At 46.1% G+C, this 23021-nt stretch overlaps 1 protein-coding gene across 1 annotated transcript in view; it reads right to left on the bottom strand.

Annotated features, from left to right (window-relative positions):
* Nucleotides 1-23021, bottom strand: part of LOC124589405 (brain-specific angiogenesis inhibitor 1-associated protein 2) — a 618821-nt gene that overhangs the window by 151520 nt on the left and 444280 nt on the right. The window lies entirely within an intron of this gene.

Genomic DNA, 23021 nt, shown 5'->3' with positions numbered 1-23021 from the left:
TTTCTTCCAAGGTAGCACAGTCTCTTAAAATCGTCTATTTCGTGGTCACCAATTTTGATATTAAACTTATCGCTGTTCTCATTGCTGCTACTTATCATCACTTCCGTCATTTTTGGAGTCCTCTCAATCGATAAGATATGTTCATTACTCTGTTCCGTTCAGCAGCTCCTGTAATTCTTCTTCACGTTCATTGAGATCGAAAATGTCATTAGGGAATCTTATCATTGACATCCTTTCACCCTGAATCTTAATTTCACTATGGATCCTTTCTTTTATTGTGGCAGAGCGGTTCTAGACGCTACAGTCTGGAACCGCGCGACCGCTACGGTCGCAGGTTCGAATCCTGCCTCGGGCATGGATGTATGTGATGTCCTTAGGTTAGTTAGGTTTAAGTAGTTCTAAGTTCTAGGGGACTGATAACCTCAGAAGTTAACTCCCATAGTGCTTAGAACCATTTGAACCTTTTTTTTATTACTTCATTACTCCTTCGATGTATAGATTGAATTTCAGGAAAGAAAGAGAACATACTTGTTTGATAGTTTTTCCAATACGAGTACTGTGTTCTTCGTCTTCCACTCTTATTGTTCCCTCTTGGTTGTTGTACATATTAAATACTGCTCCCATGTTTTCCTACGACCTACACATACATTCTTGAGAATATCGGTATAGCATTATTTTATGTCGGAGAACGCTTTTTCCCGGTCGACAAATCGCACGAACGTGTCTCGATTTTTCCTTAAGTCTTGCACGATATCAGAACTGCCTCTCGGTTGCCTTTAACTTTCCTGATGCATAAGTGATCGTCTAATAGATCCTCAGTTGTCTTTGCTATTCTTCGATATGTCACTCTAATCATCAACTTGGGTGAATGAGCTATTAACGCTGTTTGTACGTTAGTTCTCGGACTTATCTGCCTTTGCTATCTTTTGAATTGTGTGGATGTCAATCCCTCCGAAAGTCAAATGGCCTGTGTCCAGAGTCACAGATTCTACAAACTAAGCTGAATAGTAGTTTTGTTGCCAGTTCAACCAAAGGCTTCAGAAATTCTGTAGGAATGTTATTTATCCCATCGCTATCAGATAATTAGCAAGGAACTCAGAAACGTTGCTTTCATAAGGCTACATAGAACAGTAGCGATGTATTGCGTGATATTATTGGGTCACTGATCCAAGGTCTCTAGACCTGGCAAAGAGGCCTGGTTGTATGAAGCCGGACTGAACACTAGCGCGTTGCTGCCGCACAGCTTTAGCTTTCCTCAACTGACATCAGGCAGCAGGATGCAATCTAGAAGTGTATGCGCACGTAATCAGTGTGTCAGCCTGTTAGAGCGGCCAATGGACCCGTCTGATGACAATCGCCGGATCGGATCATTTACTCGCCGAGCCGCGGGTAATTCCGCGCAGTTTGTTATGCGCGGCACAAAGCGGCCAGCGTGACACGGCCGCACACGCGCGTGCGTGCACGCACAAAGGGCGGCCCGCGGTCGAGGGCGGAGGGCTCGTCTGTCCCTCTCCGAGAGCTCTCGCCGGGATTCATCCGACGTGCAGCTCTGTATCGTGAACACACGCTGCCGCGCCCCAACCCTGCTCTGTCCTGACGATAACTAAGACTGTTCTACACACCACCGATAGATGGCAGTCAATCCGTCTTTCACATACGTTAGTTGCTTTTATAATTAAGAGGCTCCAACATGTTCGGCACAGTGTCTTTTCTGTGCCTCTATTGTCTCAAGTATTTTTCAAGCCAGGAAGGAAGACCACTACGCGAACCCAAGTTGTGCCTTATTCTCCTTTTTATTGCATTTGATATTATTGACACTGTATACTTGGTTTACCTTTGCGGAAGAGGCCTGGAAACTTTCAACTTTCAGAGCTGGCTTTGGGTGCCGCTCAGGCGGCGCGTTGAAGCGTTGCCTCATCTGGGTTTCGTAGCCAGGGGTGCGGTTCGCTCCATTACAAGGTGTCCGTATGAAATTCGCTTCACCGTTCTCGTTGACATTAATAGCTGTGTCTAGGGAACAACTAGGACTTCAACGAACATAAACACGGAGACACAACAATCAACTTTTTTGGGGAAAACGAGTTTGAAAATTTTAGGCGTTCGTGTACACTAACGTAACAAAAGTCATTGGAAAGCTATATGCACATACAGAGATGGCGGTAGTATTGAGTACACGATGTGTAAAATGGCAGTTCTTTGGCGATGCGGGTCGGCCGCTGTGACCGAGTGGTCCTAGGCGCTTCAGTCCGGAATCGAGCTGCTGCTACACACGTTAGAATACTGCCTCGGGCATTGATGTGTGTGATGTCCTTAGGTTACTTAGGTTTAAGTAGTTCTAAGTTCTAGGGGACTGATGACCTCAGATGTTAAGTCCCATAGTGCTCAGAGCCATTTGAACCATTTTGGCGGTGATCTCATCTGTACCCAGGTTATTCATGTGCCAAAGGTTCCGAAGAGCCATTTGAACCATTTTGGCGGTGATCTCATTTGTACCCAGGTTATTCATGTGCCAAAGGTTCCGAAGAGCCATTTGAACCATTTTGGCGGTGATCTCATTTGTACCCAGGTTATTCATGTGGCAAAGGTTCCGAAGAGCCATTTGAACCATTTTGGCAGTGATCTCATCTGTACCCAGGTTATTCATGTGCCAAAGGTTCCGAAGAGCCATTTGAACCATTTCGGCGGTGATCTCATCTGTACCCAGGTTATTCATGTGCCAAAGGTTCCGAAGAGCAGTGATCTCATCTGTACCCAGGTTATTCATGTGCCAAAGGTTCCGAAGAGCCATTTGAACCATTTTGGCGGTGATCTCATTTGTACCCAGGTTATTCATGTGCCAAAGGTTTCGAAGAGCCATTTGAACCATTTTGGCGGTGATCTCATCTGTACCCAGGTTATTCATGTGCCAAAGGTTCCGAAGAGCCATTTGAACCATTTTGGCGGTGATCTCATCTGTACCCAGGTTATTCATGTGCCAAAGGTTCCGAAGAGCCATTTGAACCATTTTGGCGGTGATCTCATCTGTACCCAGGTTATTCATGTGCCAAAGGTTCCGAAGAGCCATTTGAACCATTTTGGCGGTGATCTCATTTGTACCCAGGTTATTCATGTGCCAAAGGTTCCGAAGAGCCATTTGAACCATTTTGGCGGTGATCTCATTTGTACCCAGGTCATTCATGTGCCAAAGGTTCCGAAGAGCCATTTGAACCATTTTGGCAGTGATCTCATCTGTACCCAGGTTATTCATGTGCCAAAGGTTCCGAAGAGCCATTTGAACCATTTTGGCGGTGATCTCATCTGTACCCAGGTTATTCATGTGCCAAAGGTTCCGAAGAGCCATTTGAACTATTTTGGCGGTGATCTCATCTGTACCCAGGTTATTCATGTGCCAAAGGTTCCGAAGTGATTACAGTCGTATGATGGGAATTGACAGGCTTTGAACGCGGAATGGTATTTGGAGCTAGACGTACTGGATATTACGTTTCGGAAATCGTTAGGGAATTCAATAATCCGCGAGCTAAGGTGTCAAGAAGGCGCCGATAATAGCAAATTTTAGGCGTTACGTCCCACCACGGTTGGCACTGTGGCCGACGGTTTCCACCTAACGACCGAGAGCAGCGACTTTTGCTTAGGTTTATCAGTGCTAACAGACAAGCAACACTGCGCGAAACAGCCGCAGAAATCAATGTGGGACTTACGGCGAACGTATCCGTTAATACTGCTGCGAAATTTTGCGAGTAGGCTACGACGGCAGACGACCAATCCAAGTGCCTCTGCTAACAGCACGACACCGCCTGCAGCGCCTCTCACGGACTCTTGAGCGCTTTGGTTGGACCCTGGACGACTGGAAAACCGTGGCCTGGTCAGGCGAATCCCGATTTCAATTGATAAGAGCTGACGGTAGGTTTCGAGGATGGCGCAAACCGCACGAAGCGATAGACTCAAGTTGTAAACTCGGTACTGTGCAAGCTGCTAGTGGCCCCACCCGGACTTGGTCCTCTGTTCCAACTGAATCGACAATTGATTAGGAATGGCTGCGAAAAGTTAAATCAAATCACAGTCAGCCACCTAAATATCCACTTGATATTTTATTTGAGCAACCATCTTCAGCGCTACATTACGCCATTTTCAGGCCACGTGACCGACGCGTAGGAAGAATCCCACCTCTGGTCCGGTGAAAATAGACGTCAGAATTCAGAGACTGGTATCCGTAGATTTCTTTTTAACACAGCGATCTCTTTGATCAGCACTTGCGTAATGTAGCGCTGAACTGGTTGCTCAAATTAAATAACAACTGGAAATGTAGAGGAAGAAGATTTTTTGATTCGACATTTTGTACTGAACAGCTGTTGTATTGCAAGAGGAAATGGATATATTCGGCTATTTGGATACCTTTAGCAGCCATTCATGGACTTCACGTTCCCAGACAGAGATAGAATTTTTATGAATGACAGTGCACCATGTCACCGGGCCAAAATGGTTCACAGTTGATTTGAAGAACATTCTGGACAGTTCGAGCGAAGATTAGTCCACCCAGATCACCCGATATGAATCCCATCGAACATTTATGGGGCACAGTCAAGAGGTCAGTTCGTGCACAAAATCCTGCAGCGGCAACGCTTCCGCAATTACGGACGTTTATAGAGGCAGCACGCTTAGACATTTGTGCAAGGAACTTGCAACGACTTGTTGACTCCACGCTACGGCGAGTTGCTGCTCGACGCCGAGCAAGAGGAGGTCCACCACAACCACGATATTAGGAGGTGTCCCATGACTTTGGTCATCACAGTGTACACCTCATATGGTCGTTAGCATTCAAGGAATACGCAGGTGAGCGAGTAAGCGGGCAGTTTCGTAACTGCAAGGTCTCCGAATCGAATCCCGGTCCTTTCCTTTTTCATTCTGCGTAATTCTATCAATGGCTATGCGTGGTAAGCGACGAAATTGTGGGATGACGGAGAATCGCTTACAAATGTGAACCAAGTTTGTTTTACAATAGACACATTCAAAAGACCGTGCCCATGCAAAACGCAGCTTTCATTATATGTGCTTTATGTCGCAATAATTATATTTTAGATGTAGATGATCAGTATCACTCGAATTCGTACAGCGCTCCATAGATTACACATTATATTCACAAATGTAGGTACAATAATACAAATAGAATAGCTACACTGATTTTTATACCCAATCTTCTCACAAAAGCTTCTGTCTCCTTTTTCTGGAAAAAGGTTATGAAAAAAATATATGAATCATTTAATATTGAGAATTTGCACTGTCATAATAAATCTGTTGTTAGAATAATCTGAGAATCAAAAAAAAAAAGGATGTACTCGCAGTGAAATTAAATGCATAAATCTCACTAACTAAATGCTTACTCATTCGGCTTGGAACACCTTGATCATAGAAAGTACGTCAGGACGCCTAAAATTACCAGACTCAATTTTCCTCAAAACTATTGACGGTTGCATATCCAGTTTGCATATGCTCAAGTACTAATCGATCCCTGCACACCATGCCAGTATGAATCAAACCATTGAAGAGACATTCGTACGGTCCCGTTGTTAGAGCCAAGCGCGAGGGACGCCTTCCTTCAAATTACTGAAGTCTGACGTTGAACCGATGAAAAATTGTTGATAATGAGTAAACATGGGTCATCTCTCCAGACTTCTGATTGGAGGAGATGTCCGACAGCACTAAAGAATTCTTGTTGATTGGTTAGTTCGCCTCTTCCAGGTTTTATTTGGTCTCTGTGTTCGGAGATGAGGCAAGTTAATTTTGGGGATGAGTTACTAGGTCGCGGAAGAGTCGAGTCGCAGGCGAGTCTCGGTGCTGGTAAGTAAGATGTGCTACTTCTGTGTCCACTAAAATGGTGATTTTGCATGGCAATTCGTTCGGAGTTTTCGAGTAATGAACTTTGCGTTACTTAGTTACACTCTAAGACAAAAACGACGACTACGACGGAATTTGCGAATGGGACGGAAATCGGCAGATGTATCGTATATGTGCAAGCAAACAAGTGATAACAATTTAAATAAAACCGATTTATTCAGGAAAAAGAGTTTCACACAGGTGCTTCAACAAGAGTTTCAAGTCAATAACGCGTTTGTTCAGCTCTGGCCATTATACAAGCAATTATTCTGCTTGTCATTGATTAGTAGAGTTAATGGATGTTTCCCGTAAGGATTTTGTGACAAATGCTGTCCAACTGGTGAGTTAGATCGTCAAAATCCCTAGTGGTTGGAGGCCCCTACTCATAATGCTTCAAACGTTCTCCTTTGAGGAGAGATCTGGCGACCTCACTGGCAGAGGTGTGGTTTGGAAAGCACGAAGAGAAACAGTAGAAAATCTCTCCATATGCGGATGCGATATCTTGCTGAAATATAAGCCCAGGATGGCTTGCCATGAAGTTAATGAAAATGGGGCTTAGAATATGGTCCACTCACCGTTGTGCTGTAAGGGTACTGCGGATGACAACCAAAGGGGGGCGGGGGGTCCTGCTGTGGAAAGAAATGGCATCCCAGACCATCCTTCCTACTTGTCTGGCCGAATGGAGGGGTTCAGTCCGGTTGGTACCCTAACACAGTCCGGGGCGTCTGCAGAAACCTCTTCGCTAGTCAGAGGGGCTCAATTCCAAGAGAGGCTCGTCACTGAAGACAATTCTCCTAACGTCAATGAGCATCAAGGTCGAATAAGCGTCTGCCACACTTTCTATAACAGTGGAAGATATCGCCGGTCTGGGGAAGGAGTAGGAACCATGTACTGAGTTGGAAACGCTGAGATCGTGACGTTAATATCTGATGACTGATCCATCTTACTGGACTAATAAGCACGTAGACATTTCTTCGAGACAGTGTGTCAATACCTAAGCACATTATCAATCCCTGCCACCAAAGTGTCAGCGTGAAATACTGTAGTGAAAGATTCAGCTGGTGAGGTGAATGGAAGGAATCGCTACTCAGCAATGAGAGCAGATTAGACGATTATATCAATTGCTGGGTTATATTAAATGTTGGTTTAAATATTGGCGTCAACCAGAAGACCGCTGTGTGATGGATTGTACCAGGCCGTAACAGAGAGCGATTTATCACATACACTCACCAAATTTTGCAAGCATTAAATAACAAAACCAGCTGGTATTTTCTGCGAACTGTCTAAGGCATTCCACAGTGTAAATCACAATATTCTCCTGGTAAAACTGAGGTTTTATGGGACTGATGGTATAGCCAACCAATAGGTAACGTCATATCTAACCCTGAGTAATCAGAAAGTTTTACTAAATAATTCAACCAATTTAATCGGCGGAAATATTTAGAACTGTGGAGAAATTACGAATGAGATTGCCAAAAGCTCAGTTTTAGGACTGCTCTTGTCCCTCATGTAAATAAACGATCTTCCATATAATACACAAAAAGTGGACTTAGATCTTTTTGTGGACGCCACTAGTATTGTAATCAATACCAGCATACATACAGCATATAGAAGAAACGGTCAATAATGTTCTCAAAAGTATCGTTGGTCTGTAATAATTTGTCTCACTCTCGTTTTCAGAAATTCACAAAATACTCTGTTCTGCACATCTAGAGATACTAGATCAGCAATAAGTGTAAAACATGGTAAAGAAAATTCCATGTCCATAGGACACTCAACTATGGATGTAGAAACGAAAGTGTAAAGACATATCTCGTCGTTTTCAGAGTGTTTGCTGAAAGAAGCTATTGAAATTCGAATATCCGATGGGCTGATCTTTAGAGACAGCGGCTAGACCCTAATAAAAGCCTGGGATCCGGCGCTCTGCCGGCTAAAACCTCAGCATCGACCGAGAGCTACTTCTGCGCCCGATGGCAGGTGCAGAAGCACTGAAGGACTGGGGTTCGTGCCCAGCCTTCGACAACGCCATCCACCCATCTCTTCACCCAAAAAGTCATGCGACCAGGTAGCGGAAGGAGTGGGGTCGATCGCAGTACAAAGGAGGCCGGATGTAGAGCGAAGACACTCATTCTGCAGGTATCACTGACTGGGCACACGAGAACAATACAAACAGTAGATTCGCCAGGAAAGCTTAAGATTATTCTTAACATATACGAGCGACATCCACACCAGCCGTTTTAGTAAACAACTAACAGATTATATCAAGACCTGGCTCATTTCCATACCTCACAGGCTTGAAAGTCAGCTATCTTATGTGAACACAGTGTGTATAACTCGCATATTCTGCGAACAGCAACAGCTATCCTGCCACACATTAGGTAACTGCAAATCGTTCTGCCTGTCTAATTTGATACGTGCCAGTAAATCCGTCTGCAGTTCACGTCAAATGAGGTTCGAGCATGACGAACAGTCTGACAGACATATTTCCTTGTGTCGGCGCTTTGTGGTAATAACAGCCGAAAGTGCGTCAGATGACGATAAAATATCGCCAATCTCTTAAATTATCGCCGCTCTATAGAGATTAACAGAATAAAATTGGAGCACAGTCGTAAATTATCGCACAGTGACACATAATACCCCTTGAGCGCAGAAGCTGGTCCCCTGGCGGCAGTCGGCTGAGATTTAGTGCGGCTGGCGCCAATCGCGGGACCGAAGCCGCGGGGAAGGGTATTGCCAGGGGGTAAAGGCGTGGGGGTATAAGGGGTGGGGGTAGATGTGGGGGCGGGAGTTCTGGAATGGGCAGGGCTTCAGCGCACGGCGTCACGCGACTCCACTCGCTGAAGGGAGTGAACCGTTTTCTGCCATCGCCAGGTCAGAATGGTAGTTTACATCGGGGAACAATAGGTTAGTGCATACGGAAGTTGCCTTTTTTTTCTTCCCGTATTATTACATTTCTGGGACTTTTAGCTTATGTATGCAGACACAATAGCACCTTTCTTAGCAATAACAGGGTGTCCGAAAAGAATTTCCCTCATTACATAAATTGATAACTCAGGCTAGAAGTAAGATACAAATATGAAACTTGTGTCGAATTGATTACAACTAACAAAGTCTTTTTTCTGTTTTAGGTTCGCAGTACGTAAGTAGTGGATGAGGTGCAGTGTCCAAGAACCCATGTTAACCAATCAGGAGAAGGTACAGTGTGTCCTTTGGTACCATGAGACACAATCACCAACCACAGTGCAGACACACTTCAGACAACATTTGGAAGGAATCCACCTGATGTCAAGAGCATTAAAGCCTGGTATGAGAAGTTCAAGAACACACGATCGGTTGCTTACCTTCCGATGTCTGGTCGACCAAGAACCTCAGCAGACATGGTGGAAGCTGTAAGGCAGTCTTTTCTGCGAAGTCCGAAGAAATCGGTGCGCAGGGCCTCACGTGAATTACAGATGCCAAAAAGCTCTCTCCATGACATTTTACACAAACTTTTATTGTTTCGTGCATACAAAGTGCAAATCGTTCAGGCCTTGTTGCCCAATGACTTTGCGGTCGAAATGCTATTACGTATTGAGGACGATGATGGTTATCTCAGACGAATTGCCTTTCCCGATGAAGCGACCTTTTTTGCCAGTGGAGTAGTGAATCACCATAATGTGGGCATTTGGGGTTCACAACCCCCTGGCGAGGTCATTGTGTGCTCCAGAGGCAGTCCAAAGGTGAATGTTTGGTGCGCGCTGTTGCACGATGGAATTATCGGGCCATTCTTCTTCGCTGAGACTACCATCACATCTGCAGTGTATCTGGACATGTTGCAACTGTATGCTGTTCCTCAGCTGCTTCAGTATCACCCCGATATCTTGTTTCGGCGAGACGGTGCACCGCCTCATTAGGATTTGGACGTCCGTGCCTATCTCGATATGACCTTTCCTGGGCGATGGATTGGTCTTGATGGGCCAACGGTTTGGCCTCCACGCTCTCCTGACATAACCCCATTAGACTTCTTTTTATGGGGTTATGTCAAGGACAAAGGTCTACCGAACACGTGTACCAGATCTTAAAACCCTGCGGCAACCGATAACCACAGTCGTTGAACCGATCCCTCCAATGATGTTGGCTAATGTGTGGCCGGAAATTGAATATCGCCTAGATGTGCTACGTGCTACCAAGGGTGCTCATGTCGAAGTATACTGATGTGTGAAATAAACTTTGATAGTTTGTCAACAATTAGACACCAGTTTCATATTTGTATCTTACTTCTAGCCTGAGTTATCAATTAATGTAATCAGGGAAAGACTTTTCGGACACCCTGTACAACCGCTCACTGTCGAAAGGTCTGTTCCTAAAGACTGGAATGTAGCACAGGTCACACCAATATTCAAGAAGGGAAATAGGAGTAACCCATTGAATTACAGACCCATATCACTGACCTCAATTTGAATTAGGTTTTGGAGCATATACTGTACTCGAACATTATGAATCACCTTGAAGAAAATGACTTGTTGATACATAACCAACACGGATTCAGAAAATATCTTTCTTCTGCAACACACCTAGCTCCTTATTCCCATGAAGTAATGAGCTCTGTTGAAAAGGAATCTCAGATAGATTCCATATTTCTAGCTTTCCACAAGGCTTTTGATACCGTTCCTCACAAGCGAATATCAATCAAACTGCGTGCATATGGAGTATCGTCTCAGTTGCTTGACTGGATTCGTGATTTACTGTCAGAGAGGTCACAGTTCGTAGTGATAGACGGTAAATCATCGAGTATAACAGAAGTGATATCTGGCGTTCCGCAAGGTAGTGTCATAGGCCCTCTGCTGTTCCTGATTTATGTAAATGATCTAGGTGATAATCTGAGCAGCCGCCTTAGATTGTTTGCAGATAACGCTGTAATTTACCGTCTAGTAAAATCATCAGACGATTAATTCCAATTACAAAGTGACTTAGAGAGAATTTCTGTATGGTGCTTAAAGTGGCAATTAGCACTAAACAAAGAAAAGGGTGAGGTCATCCACATGGGTACTAAAAGAAACCCGGTAAATTTTGGGTATACGATAAATCGCACAAATGTAAGGGCTGTCAATTCTACTAAATACCTAGGAATTACAATTACGAGCAAATTAAATTGGAAAGACCACATAGATACTATTGTGGGGAAGGCGAAACCGAGACTGCGCTTTGTTGGCAGAACACTTAGAATATGCGACAAACATACTAATGAGACCGCCTCCATTACACTTGTCCGTCCTCTGCTGGAATATTGCTGCGCGGTATGGGATCCTTACCAGGTGGGATTGACGGAGGACATCGAAAAAGTGCAAAGAAGGGCAGCTCGTTTCATGTTACCGCGCAGTAGGGGTGAGAGTGTCACTGATATGATACGTGAGTTGGGGTGGCAGTCACTGAAACAAAGGCGGTTTTCCTTGCGGCGAGATCTATTTAATATATTTCAATCACCAACTTCCTCTTCCGAAGACGTATATATTTTGTTGACATCCACCTACGTAGGGTGAAATTATCATCATAATAAAATAAGATGAATCAGAGCTCGAATGGGAAGATTTAGGTCTCCCTTTTACAGATGACATTCGAGAGTGGAATGGTAGAGAAGTAGTATGAAAATGGTTCGATGAACCCTCTGCCAGGCACTTAAGTGTGAATTGCAGAGAAACCATGTAGATGTTAATTATTATACAACCAAAGAAAATGAAACTGCAAACAGAAAGAAAAACAATCTTTTCTTTTTGAGGTTCATAGACGAGAAAAGCCAACGGCGTAGATCGGAGCAACTGCATCGTGCACGGCGGGAATACCGCAGAAGAAGGTTGTGTACCTTCAAGCTTGGTCCATATTTATGTTACCAGCGATTCTTGGGATTCTAGAAGGCCACTAGGTCATAACGAATGCCTTCCAGACAAACTGAAATGTTTTGGTGTCTGGTTTCTAGAATGGTAACACGCTATCGGTTATCATTTCGATGACCTAGCATTTGCGCAGATGCATTTTGTGACAGTTTACCGTAGTACTCCGCTCCCAAAAATGCTGACTTCATTTCATGGGGAATGTGACGAAACACATGAGACTTTTTGCAGATGTTTTCTCTGGTAAGTATTCACTAGGTTTTCGCTCGGTACGTATCCACTACCAGCACTTCAGGCTACAGCAGAGTCTTTATTCTTACTGTTACAAAATATCGACAGTCATAGCATCTTGTACCATTGTCCGATCCTGATGCGATTCTGAATCATCAGTCTTCTCACTGGTCTAAGCAGCCCGCGGCGTATTCCTCTCTCGTACCTCCTTCTTGATCTCAACGTGCCGCTTACAACCTATATTCTCAACAGTTTGTTGTGTTATCTCAATCTCTCTCTTTTTCCTACGGGTTTTATCCTCTACATCTCCCTTTGATACCATTGAAGTTATTTCCTAATTTCCTATCCTGCTGTTCCTACTTCTTATCAGTGTTTTCCGTATTTTCCCTTCTTCGCCGACTGTGCGGAGAACCTCCTCATATATTCACACATCTCGACTGCTTCGATTCTCATTTTGTCCGGTTTTTTCACAGTCCATGATTCAGTTTCAAGCAATGCTGTGCTTCAAACGTACGTTCTCAGAAATTTCCTCCTGAAATGTAGGCCAATGATTAATACTGGTAGACTTCTCTTTGCCAGTAATGCCATCTTTTTTACGCTAATCTGTCTTTTATGTCCTGCTTGCTTATTCCGTTATGTGTCGTTTAGCTTCCAATGTAGCAAAATTTATTGATTTCGTCTTCTTAGTCAAAAAGTTTGATGTTACGTTTACTGATACTCATTTCTACTATTCCGCGTTACTTTCATCTTGCTACTGGTCACCATCAATTCATATTCCGTACTCATCAGACTGTTCTTTCCACTCATTTGGTCCTGTAATTCTGCTACACTTATGTTAAGGATAGTAATTTCATAAGCTTATCTTGTCATTAATGTCCATTCGTCATTAATTTTAATCCGAGCACTTCGTTCTTGGTCTTCCATTCTTATTGCTCCCCCTTGATTTTGTACGTGTTGTATATTACCTGTCTTTCCCTATACTTCTATTATTATCAGAATTTAAAAAGTCTTGCACAATTTTACATCGTTGTACGCTGTTTCTACATCAACAAATGCCACGAAGATATATTTTTTTAAGTTTTGGTTCCATTATGAACTGCTTCGTCAGAACTACTTCTCTGCTGCCTCTGTCTTACCGAAAAAACCGATAGTCATCTAAAAGATTCTCCATTCTTCTGTATATTATTCTTGTTCACAGTTTCGAAGCATGGAATATATGCTCACTGTGTCTTCGCACTTTTCTGCCCTTGTGCTCTTTCAAAAGTCTGATGGCATGTCTCCAGATCCTCAGACTCTACAGATGAGACTGAATAGTCGTTTATTAACCACTTCCCTCAACGATTTCAGAAATTCCGAAGGAATGTTTTGTTTACCTCCCTAATTATTTCACTGCAAGTCTTCAAAAGCTCAGTCTTACACATCGACATTCGTTTATTTTTCTATCATTTCGTCGTCCTCGTAGAGGTCTCCAGTGTACACTTTACACCTGTCAGCTGTCTCCCCTGTGTTTAAGGATCTAATTTCTATTGCACCCTTTGAATGTTAAACCACTTGCTTTTAATTTCACCGATGTTTATTGTGACGTTGCAATATGCTGAATAATTCCTTCCAAAGAATACTACTTTTTTGTTTTCAGCACATTTCCTGCTGCTATTTCTCCTTGGTTTTTCTGCACAACCTATTTATTTCATTCCTAAGCGACTCATATCACTTTATTCACATCTTTCCCTCTAATTTTTTGTACTTCCTTCTTTTACATATTTGTTGGAGTATTTCTTTTGTTACCAAAGGTTTCTTTGTATTTACCTTCCTTCTCCGTATATTTGTCTTTGCAACTACCGTGATTGTCCTTCTTAGAGACGTCCATTCGTCTTCAGCTGAATTGTCTACTACGATATTCATTACCGCAGTGTCTATAGCCTCCGAGAACTTCAATCGGATCTCATCATTGCCCACTACTTCAATATCCCACTCGCTTGCATGCTGATTCTTTTCGACGAGTCTCTTAAACATAATTACTAAACTGTGATCTTAGTATGTATCTCCTCCAGAGTAAGTCATAGAGTCCAGTATCTGAAATCAAATTTTCACTCTGGGGCGAATGTGCAGTGATAAGAAACTTCCTGGCACACTAAAATATATATCAGCATCACCAATGTGTTGCAAAGGCTCGTGCTATAGCATGCCTCACAATACCAACGGGTAGGTAAATGAAAGCCGGTCCTCGTCTGCTGCGAAACAGGATGAAAAACAAGAGCTCCGCACTGTAGGTGACAGCGCTCTATGGTGCTACTCACTGCGGAATCATCAATGCATGTCTTCTGGTATCAATGTCGTTGCCTTTGGTAGTTCAATTCTAACAAAATAAAAAAAGTTCATGTTTGAACTTCTTCTGTCATGGATAGTCCTGCTGTGGCCTGGGTTATGGAACGTGTTACAGAGAAAATTTGAGAAGTATTGCTGACAACAGGAGTTGTGTATGATGGCACTGAGTAGTTCCTTTAAGTAGTGCCAAAATATGAGACAAGTAATGGACGGTGTGGCCGTATATGTACGTCACATAATTCGATTTTGCTTTCGAAAAATATACCCCATCCGGGAAGAGTAAAGGTTGTGCAGTTATCCCGGCGGAAGTCAAGCGTTTGAGGAAAGCCAACATCTGACGCACCAAATGCCAAACATCCTTCCCCGATCCGCAGACAGGGAGAAGGTCATCCATATCCATAACTCGGCAGGTGATACACAATGGAGAGTCCGGGATGTGAATTTGATGTAGGCGAGATTGGCACATCCGCTTCCCGTTAAGTGTTATGTACCAAGCGGACTGAACGTCCGTATCAAGAGAGGCGGCACTCACCACCTGCCACACAACACGCCATACTATGTGGGGGCGTTTCCTTTCAATCATATTCGCTGCCCTACCTGGTTCTTGTTATCGTGTATCGCTCTCTCAGGTGCAAGCCGTGTGGGCAATAGTGCAGTGTGGATGTAACTTATTTCAAGGAAGAACTGGCTAATGTTGAAAAAAGGCGCTGGGATGTCCGATAACAGCACTGGTGGAAAGTCATACAGAGAGATGGAGGGAGAGAGAGAGAGAGAGAGAGAGAAATCGGCACTAAGGCCTCCTGCAGCAGGCTTGTAAGACAGGTCGAACAACGTTACCAGATCTTCATGTGAGAGCTTATAAGTAAGGCCTTCACTTTGTCCTGAACATGACAAAGACATCAACTCCCTCTGCCCCTCTGGAGGGTGAGCTACTCGTCCTGGATCTTAAAAAGCATGCCAATACTAACAAAGGATCCCAAAGCCACCAGCATAAGGCGAAGCAGAGGTGGTAGGATCTGAAGTCTCTGCGCAACCTAGGGAATGAGCGCTGCCAAATAAAGGTTGGCATATCGCGTCCGTTGCAGACGCTAGGGTCCTAAGACGGTCATTAGTTAGGCCTGCTCTGATCTGGTTTAACAGATGCCTGTAGCCGATGGCTATCATGCGCCCAGGCGAAGCATCATGTCAGTTACTCATATGGGGCGAGTCGCACATCGGACTGCCCCTTATCTATAGAGAGAGCATGTGATTTTTAGACGTTAACACTACTGTCCGATTGCGCGAAAACGTCACCACCCACTCCAAATCAGGCGTCGTCAGTAGCCACAAAGCAGCGTTTCGAAAGCGAAGGCGTATAATGTCGCTGAAAAGGGACGGTCCTGTCTCATCGAGCGCTGGATAAGGATCGGCGGCGTGATGTGGCCGTTGTACAGCGCCCTGGACATCGCGTCACGAAGAAGACGTATCAGTACCTCAACGATGGTGTCCGGGTACCCCACTTGCCGTAGCACCACCGTCGAATCCGCGTGGATAGCTCTACCAAAGGCCTGGCTGAAGTCGAGGGAGGCCAAGTCCTCAGGCATGTGGCATGTGAAATCATGTGGCGACACCGACAGATTGCAGTGCGGGTGTTGTGGTCACCCCCTAACGATGCATGGCCCTGTGAAACGACATAACGAGCCGTCCGCCTGAGACACGCCGCCCGTAGTCGAGTGAATGTCTTACTGTCACTACTGAGAAAGGTCAACGGCCGATAATCACAGGTCGCGGACCACCTCGTGGTTTATGTGTGGGTACGATCAGTCCTTCACCGAAGGCTCCAGGGAGCTGCGCCATGGTGAACAGTAGATTGCGCCAGATGTCCTTTCAGGATGGCGTCAGCAATTGCTGGAAAGCCCAGTAGAACTCCAGAGGATGGGCGTCTGATCCCGGCGACTTATAAGCAGTTCCTGTCTGTATCGCTTCAAGGACCTCCATCTCCATTACACCTTCAATTAAATCCGTTACTGCAGGCAGGGGAATCGTGCTAAAAGTGAGCTGAGTGACCTCCGCGATCATCTCTTGTAGACGGCGATGCTTCGAGTTTAGCCTAGCGTGAGAGGCGTACCCTTTATAGCGCTGAGTATTTAGGCGTCGTCCATCGGTCGTTGTGACAATGTGGATCAAAGCCTTTCGCCAGCGTTTTGTTTCTGCAGTGATATGATACATGGACGGTTCATGCTGAACCACTGTGACTTGAGTGTGCGCCTTGACGAACGCCGCTTCAAGATCATTGCGTATGAGGGTGGCGTTCTGGGCCTTCGCACAATTCGCCATCCTCCGCCGTGCGGGAAAGTGCGTCAATGTGGAACATTCCCGCATAGTGTTGTAACGGAAGTCCCGTGGAATGTCACCTCCTGGGGGCCATGTCTCTAGGCAATCAAATTCTTCTGGTGTGCACTTTTGGGGCAGAGTAATCACCACGAAAGGGCAGACTGGTAAGAACCGGCGAGTGCAGGTCACTCCACGTTATTGGACCACAGACCACATTTCGGCAACTCTCGTCCCACTTACAATGGACCACGAGATGTAAATCCGATGTGGCTAGGTGAATGGCTAGTGTAATTTGTAAATCCAGACCGTCCCCATGAACCTGCTCCGATGAATCAACAAGCTGAAGGTTATTCACAATTGTGACAAGTTCTGCACATGGAGAGTGACGTGATAACTGAACCTTGGAGCTTGAGTACAGTGGGAATCCCTTACCAGTAACAATGTGTTCTGCTTTCCCGTAAAGAGAGACTTGATCATATCCACGACAGAGGTATGTCGTTCACGACACTGACCGAATCCGGAAGGCGCACAGATGTTTGAGTCTGACTCCTTGTACAGTAAAAGCCATATCTCTGGCGTCAGGGAGATACACGTCGTCTTCGGCAAGTATACCTTCGCGCAGAAGACCGCCACTCCACTACCAGACACACGTGAGACCCAAGTCGTGTATCCGAATGGTCCTGTGAAATCTTCCACTTGCACCACCTGAAGGAGGGCAATGTCAGTGTCCGCTACATTGATCGTGTCTTGAAGCGTGGCCAGTTTATGGCGAGCACGTGTGTTGTTGATATTAATTGTTTCTAGGCGGTAAGTCTGATCAGTCGCCCCTTTCAATAAGTTGTTTAGTACAGTGTTTGCAGCCGCCAGAGTCGGTGTCATCAAAGCTACCGGTGCAGCGGCGGTAGCTGTGAAGCGATGGTGCTCGACACGGCCGCGGGGCACTCCACCCTCGGCGCCCATGGAGTGCTCTGGTCCATCTTCGACGTCGTCCGTCCAAGAGTCAAGTGTAAAACCCCGTAGCCGCAGCAGAGTACTGTCAGCAGAGCCCTCGCGAGCATGCTCAGCAGCAGAAGGTGTACCGTCGGCGGCAGGCGCATGTGCTGCAGTCGCTGCGACATCGTGAAGGGAAAGACGGGCTACGGCACTATGGAGGGGGGTAATTCCACCCGACGACTGGGTGGTAGGGTCCTTTGCGTCATCTGATGTCAGGTTCTCGAGCCTGCCTTCCAAGAAGACAGTCGTGAGTTGGGTTACGGCGCCGCTTCTTGTGTCTTCATGAGAACCATTGTCTGCGGACACACTACTTCGTATTTCTATTAAAAATGAAACTTCTCCAGCTGTACTTAAGATTTTATATTTACTTGGCTACTAGTTTCGACGTTGCATCAACGCCATCTTCAGGACCGTACAGTTTGATGAAATCAATTGTGTGTGGCTCAGTACCAGTTACTGCCCGCCATCCATGTGGAGCAAGTGTTGGTCTCACCGCGGACTTCCGGTACTGAGCCACACACAATTGATTTCATCAAAGTGTATGTGTCGGAAGATGGCGTTGATGCAACGCCGAAACTAGTAGCCAAGTACACTCCTGGAAATTGAAATAAGAACACCGTGAATTCATTGTCCCAGGAAGGGGAAACTTTATTGACACATTCCTGGGGTCAGATACATCACATGATCACACTGACAGAACCACAGGCACATAGACACAGGCAACAGAGCATGCACAATGTCGGCACTAGTACAGTGTATATCCACCTTTCGCAGCAATGCAGGCTGCTATTCTCCCATGGAGACGATCGTAGAGATGCTGGATGTAGTCCTGTGGAACGGCTTGCCATGCCATTTCCACCTGGCCCCTCAGTTGGACCAGCGTTCGTGCTGGACGTGCAGACCGCGTGAGACGACGCTTCATCCAGTCCCAAACATGCTCAATGGGATGGGACGTGAGCGGAAGACGGCCTAACGGTGTGCGGGACCGTAGCCCAGCTTCATGGAGACGGTTGCGAATGGTCCTCGCCGATACCCCAGGAGCAACAGTGTCCCTAATTTTCTGGGAAGTGGCGGTGCGGTCCCCTACGGCACTGCGTAGGATCCTACGGTCTTGGCGTGCATCCGTGCGTCGCTGCGGTCCGGTCCCAGGTCGACGGGCACGTGCACCTTCCGCCGACCACTGGCGACAACATCGATGTACTGTGGAGACCTCACGCCCCACGTGTTGAGCAATTCGGCGGTACGTCCACCCGGCCTCCCGCATGCCCACTATACGCCCTCGCTCAAAGTCCGTCAACTGCACATACGGTTCACGTCCACGCTGTCGTGGCATGCTACCAGTGTTAAAGACTGCGATGGAGCTCCGTATGCCACGGCCAACTGGCTGACACTGACGGCGGCGGTGCACAAATGCTGCGCAGCTGGCGCCATTCGACGGCCAACACCGCGGTTCCTGGTGTGTCCGCTGTGCCGTGCGTGTGATCATTGCTTGTACAGCCCTCTCGCAGTGTCCGGAGCAAGTATGGTGGGCCTGACACACCGGTGTCAATGTGTTCTTTTTTCCATTTCCAGGAGTGTAAATATAAAATCTTAGTACAGCTGGAGGAGTTTCATTTTTAATAAAAATTATACCAGCTCTGTCCCACCTTAATCCAGTTTAAATATGGATGTACGAAGATATTACTTCGTGTCGGAGTGAGAGTGGAAATCATCCGTCGCTGCCCCCGTCAGGAGAGAGGTAGAAGTTGGTGCAACTCCTCATTCAGCACCAACCGTCCGATGAGATTCAGCCTTTGGGTGCGAGCGCTCGCTTTCCTTAGGCAATTAGGCCAGAGACAGTATGGAAGGAGGTACGTGGTCCGAAGCACTGTCGCCGACCATCGACGGCGGCGTGGTGTATCTATCCAGGGCAAGAACATTGTTCCTTTCTTAACCACCGGGAAGATAAGGGGGAGTGCAGTGGGCGTCGCAGGGGCTGCAGCGCCGCCGACCAGTGTCTGAAGCACTCTGCGTTGGATACATGCCGGCAGGACACGGCCTTCTTGGCCGCAACCGGCGCTAATACGCGACTGTCCATCATACATGACGATGGCCATGCAGCCTCCACTAACTAAACAGGACGGTGCATGATTTCTGAATTCAATCTTCATTTGCCGCACACATGACACGAAATGTCACAAACGTTTGCTACTTTTCGGCGAGGTGGCTTACCAAGGTACCATACGGTCTGAATGCTCTCATCACAACATCTGATGGGACTTCGAAAGGGATGCCGAAGACAGTGTGCGGAGGCCAAGTCCAGCGTGTTCTGTCGTGAAAGCGCCTTTATGGCCGTCAGCCGCGCGGGATTAGCCGAGCGGTCTGAGGCGCTGCAGTCATTGACTGTGCGGCTGGTCCCGGTGGAGGTTCGAGTCCTCCCTCGGGCATGGGTGTGTGTGTTTGTCCTTAGGATAATTTAGGTTAAGTAGCGTGTAACCTTAGGGACTGATGATCTTAGCAGTTAAGTCCCATAAGTTTTCACACCCTTTTACGGCCGTCAGAGTGCCTAAATTTGAGATTACAAACGTGTCTTCACACGACGTCTTTACACATTTCCCCAGTCATCAGTTTAATACAGATACCGCTGCCAGTAATGGACAAGTGGAACCCAGAGATGTCATGAGGTGCAATATGCAGATCGTCCCAGATAAAATGTTCAGTTTTGTGTGCCGGAGATCTTGTGTGTTCTGCTTGAAAAGCGATATCAATCGTTGCCTGGCAGTACGAGTGTGCCGTGACCCTCTCGAAAGACGGACACGATACACTTGCCTCTGCGAGAGGGTAAACAGGCAACATTCGCGGCCGTGCTGCACGTCAAGCTGGACGTAAATAAGACGCCCTCGCCTCACCGCTACCTAAAGGCAGACTGCCACAGGCTGAACAACCAAGAATGACTCACTGTCCATCCTCACAGCCTTATTGCTGCCAGTACTTGTCTACGAAAAGCGAAGGTCCCGAGTTCGAGTCTCAGTCCGGAACACAGTATTAATCAGCCAGGTAGTTTCATATAGGCGCACACTCCGCTGCAGGGTGATCATTTCATTCTGGAAACGTCCTCCAGACTGTGGCCAAGCCACGTCTCCGCGATATTATTTCTTCCAAGAGTGCTAGTCCTGCAAGTTTCGCAGGGGAGCTTCTGTGAAGTTTGGAAAATAAGAGACGAGGCACTGGCGGAAGAAAAGCTGTGAGGACGTGTCGTGAGTCATGCTTGGGTAGATCAGTCAGCAAATCTCTTGCCCACAGAAGGCAAAGGTTGCGAATTCGAGTCTCGGTCTGACAGACAGTTTTAATCTGCTTCGGAATCTCTGGGCGTGATGTAATCCAGCTATAATCTTCGCGTGTGTTTAGGCCATTTCCAAGTATACCTCCCCTGTAATTTCTTACACTTTCCCGGCAGTTTTGTGACATCTCGATGAATCGGGTGTACTGCTGGTGGTCTGCGTTTTTCTAACACAATATTTCGACGTCATACCCCGGCGTCTTCATCAGGTGCTTCCTGTGACTGGACGCACCTGATGAAGGCGCCGAGGTACTACGTCGAAATATTGTGTTAGAAAAACGCAGACCACCAGCAGTACACCCGATTCTACGAGATATACTTCCCCTTCTTGTGTTTATTTGTTATCTACTACTAGCTGAAATTTTTTACGGGACTTAATTTGTCTTTATCCTTAACTCTTTCGTCTATTTCTTCTCCTACTAAAGCTTTCCAATTCTGCAAGAGTATTATATTAACACCTCCCTTTATGTTATGAATAATCCGTTCAGTACCTTTCTACATTTCTGTATCTTTTCCTCTTATGCTTGTGACGTAAGCCTGTATGCCTGATCTATTTTTGTTGGCGTTCGTTTGTTATCGATTAGGATGAGCACGACCCTCTCACCAAACCGCTCCCGCTATACCAGTTTCTTCTGCTAGTATCAGCATCACCTAATCTTCTATCCATTTCACTTCACTTACCCCCACTTTACCTACATTGAGTCTCTGAAATCCTCGTTTCAGATTTCCAAGGTTCCCTACCGCATTCAAACTTCTGATATCTCCCCTGCACGAAGATCCGAAATGGGGCGTGATCCTAAACCGTTAGCCAATGAAGAGTGCATCATGACTCATTTTCAGTGACGAGCCAGATGCTCTGGGGACACGCATTATGGATGTTTAATGCAGCAGTTTGCGTTACTTTCTCATGCAGTTAATCACTGCTGATGCTTCCGCTTTGTACGAGAGATTCCGTACACCCAACTCGGTCTGCTCCTCCACTGTTCTTGACAAGTCCATTGGCTCAACGGGAGTGGCAAGTTATATGGGAAGTCCTCGGTCGCCATTGCTTATAATTTACAGATCACTTGATGAGTGGGGCAGCCACAGCTTTTGAAATGACCGCAACACCTCCTGTATGTTATTTCTTATTAAAATTGTTGCTGGTTTTTATTCAAAACTTAAGCAGTGGCTGCGATGCAACGCGGGATCCAGGACGTTTTGATTAATACTTAGAGATACTACCCCTCTCCACGGGTGTGAAAGCTCTTATGTGAATCCATAACAACAGTCGCTCTTCGTTCGCTGTTGTGAATGGGAACAACTATCAGCTGTATAAGAGAATGGAAATGCCGTGTGGCTAGGGCATTCCGTCGGGTAGACCGTTCGCCTGGTGCAAGTCTTTTGAGTTGAGGCCACTTCGGTGACTTACGTGTCGATGGGGATGAAATGACGATGATAAGGACAACACAACACCCAGTCCCTGAGCGGAGAAAATCTCCGACCCAGCAGGGAATCGAACCCGGCCGTTAGATATGACATTCCGTCTCGCTGACCACTCAGCTACCAGGAGCGGACTATAAGAGAATGAGGACAATGAAAATTTGTTCCGAACCGGGATTCAAATCCAAATTTCTCGATTTTATGGCAGCGGCCGCCTTAATCGCTTCGGCTATCCGTGTACGACTCATGGCCGGACCTATACTTCAATAAGACGTCTTTCCTTCGTCACAACTGTACTCGCACACACATTATGTAATTCTCTTACAAGGGAGAACATTTTAATTGCAAGTCGCCGCTTGGTATCTGCGGATAAATACGATACTGCAGTGTATGTGTTGTTAACGAGAACGATGAAATTTTCCTTCGGATATACATGCAAATCCGAAGGAGCACTGCATCGTTCCTCTTAACAACACAGCCACTGCAGTTCTGAATAGTGGGTTTATGTCTGGAATTTATCGTCGAGACCGTAATGTGAAGACTTTGAAATCATGCGCAATACTCCATGGATACATCAGAGTATCCAGGATTCAATGCAACAATGTATTGATGACAGGGTCGAAAGCTAACTGAGGGTATTTTGAACATGTGTTCGGATGAGGCGTTTGTACACTGATACG

This window comes from Schistocerca americana, chromosome 2, assembly GCF_021461395.2.
Source record: "Schistocerca americana isolate TAMUIC-IGC-003095 chromosome 2, iqSchAmer2.1, whole genome shotgun sequence".
Lineage (NCBI taxonomy): Eukaryota > Metazoa > Arthropoda > Insecta > Orthoptera > Acrididae > Schistocerca > Schistocerca americana.
This window is presented reverse-complemented; position numbering and strand designations above follow the sequence as displayed.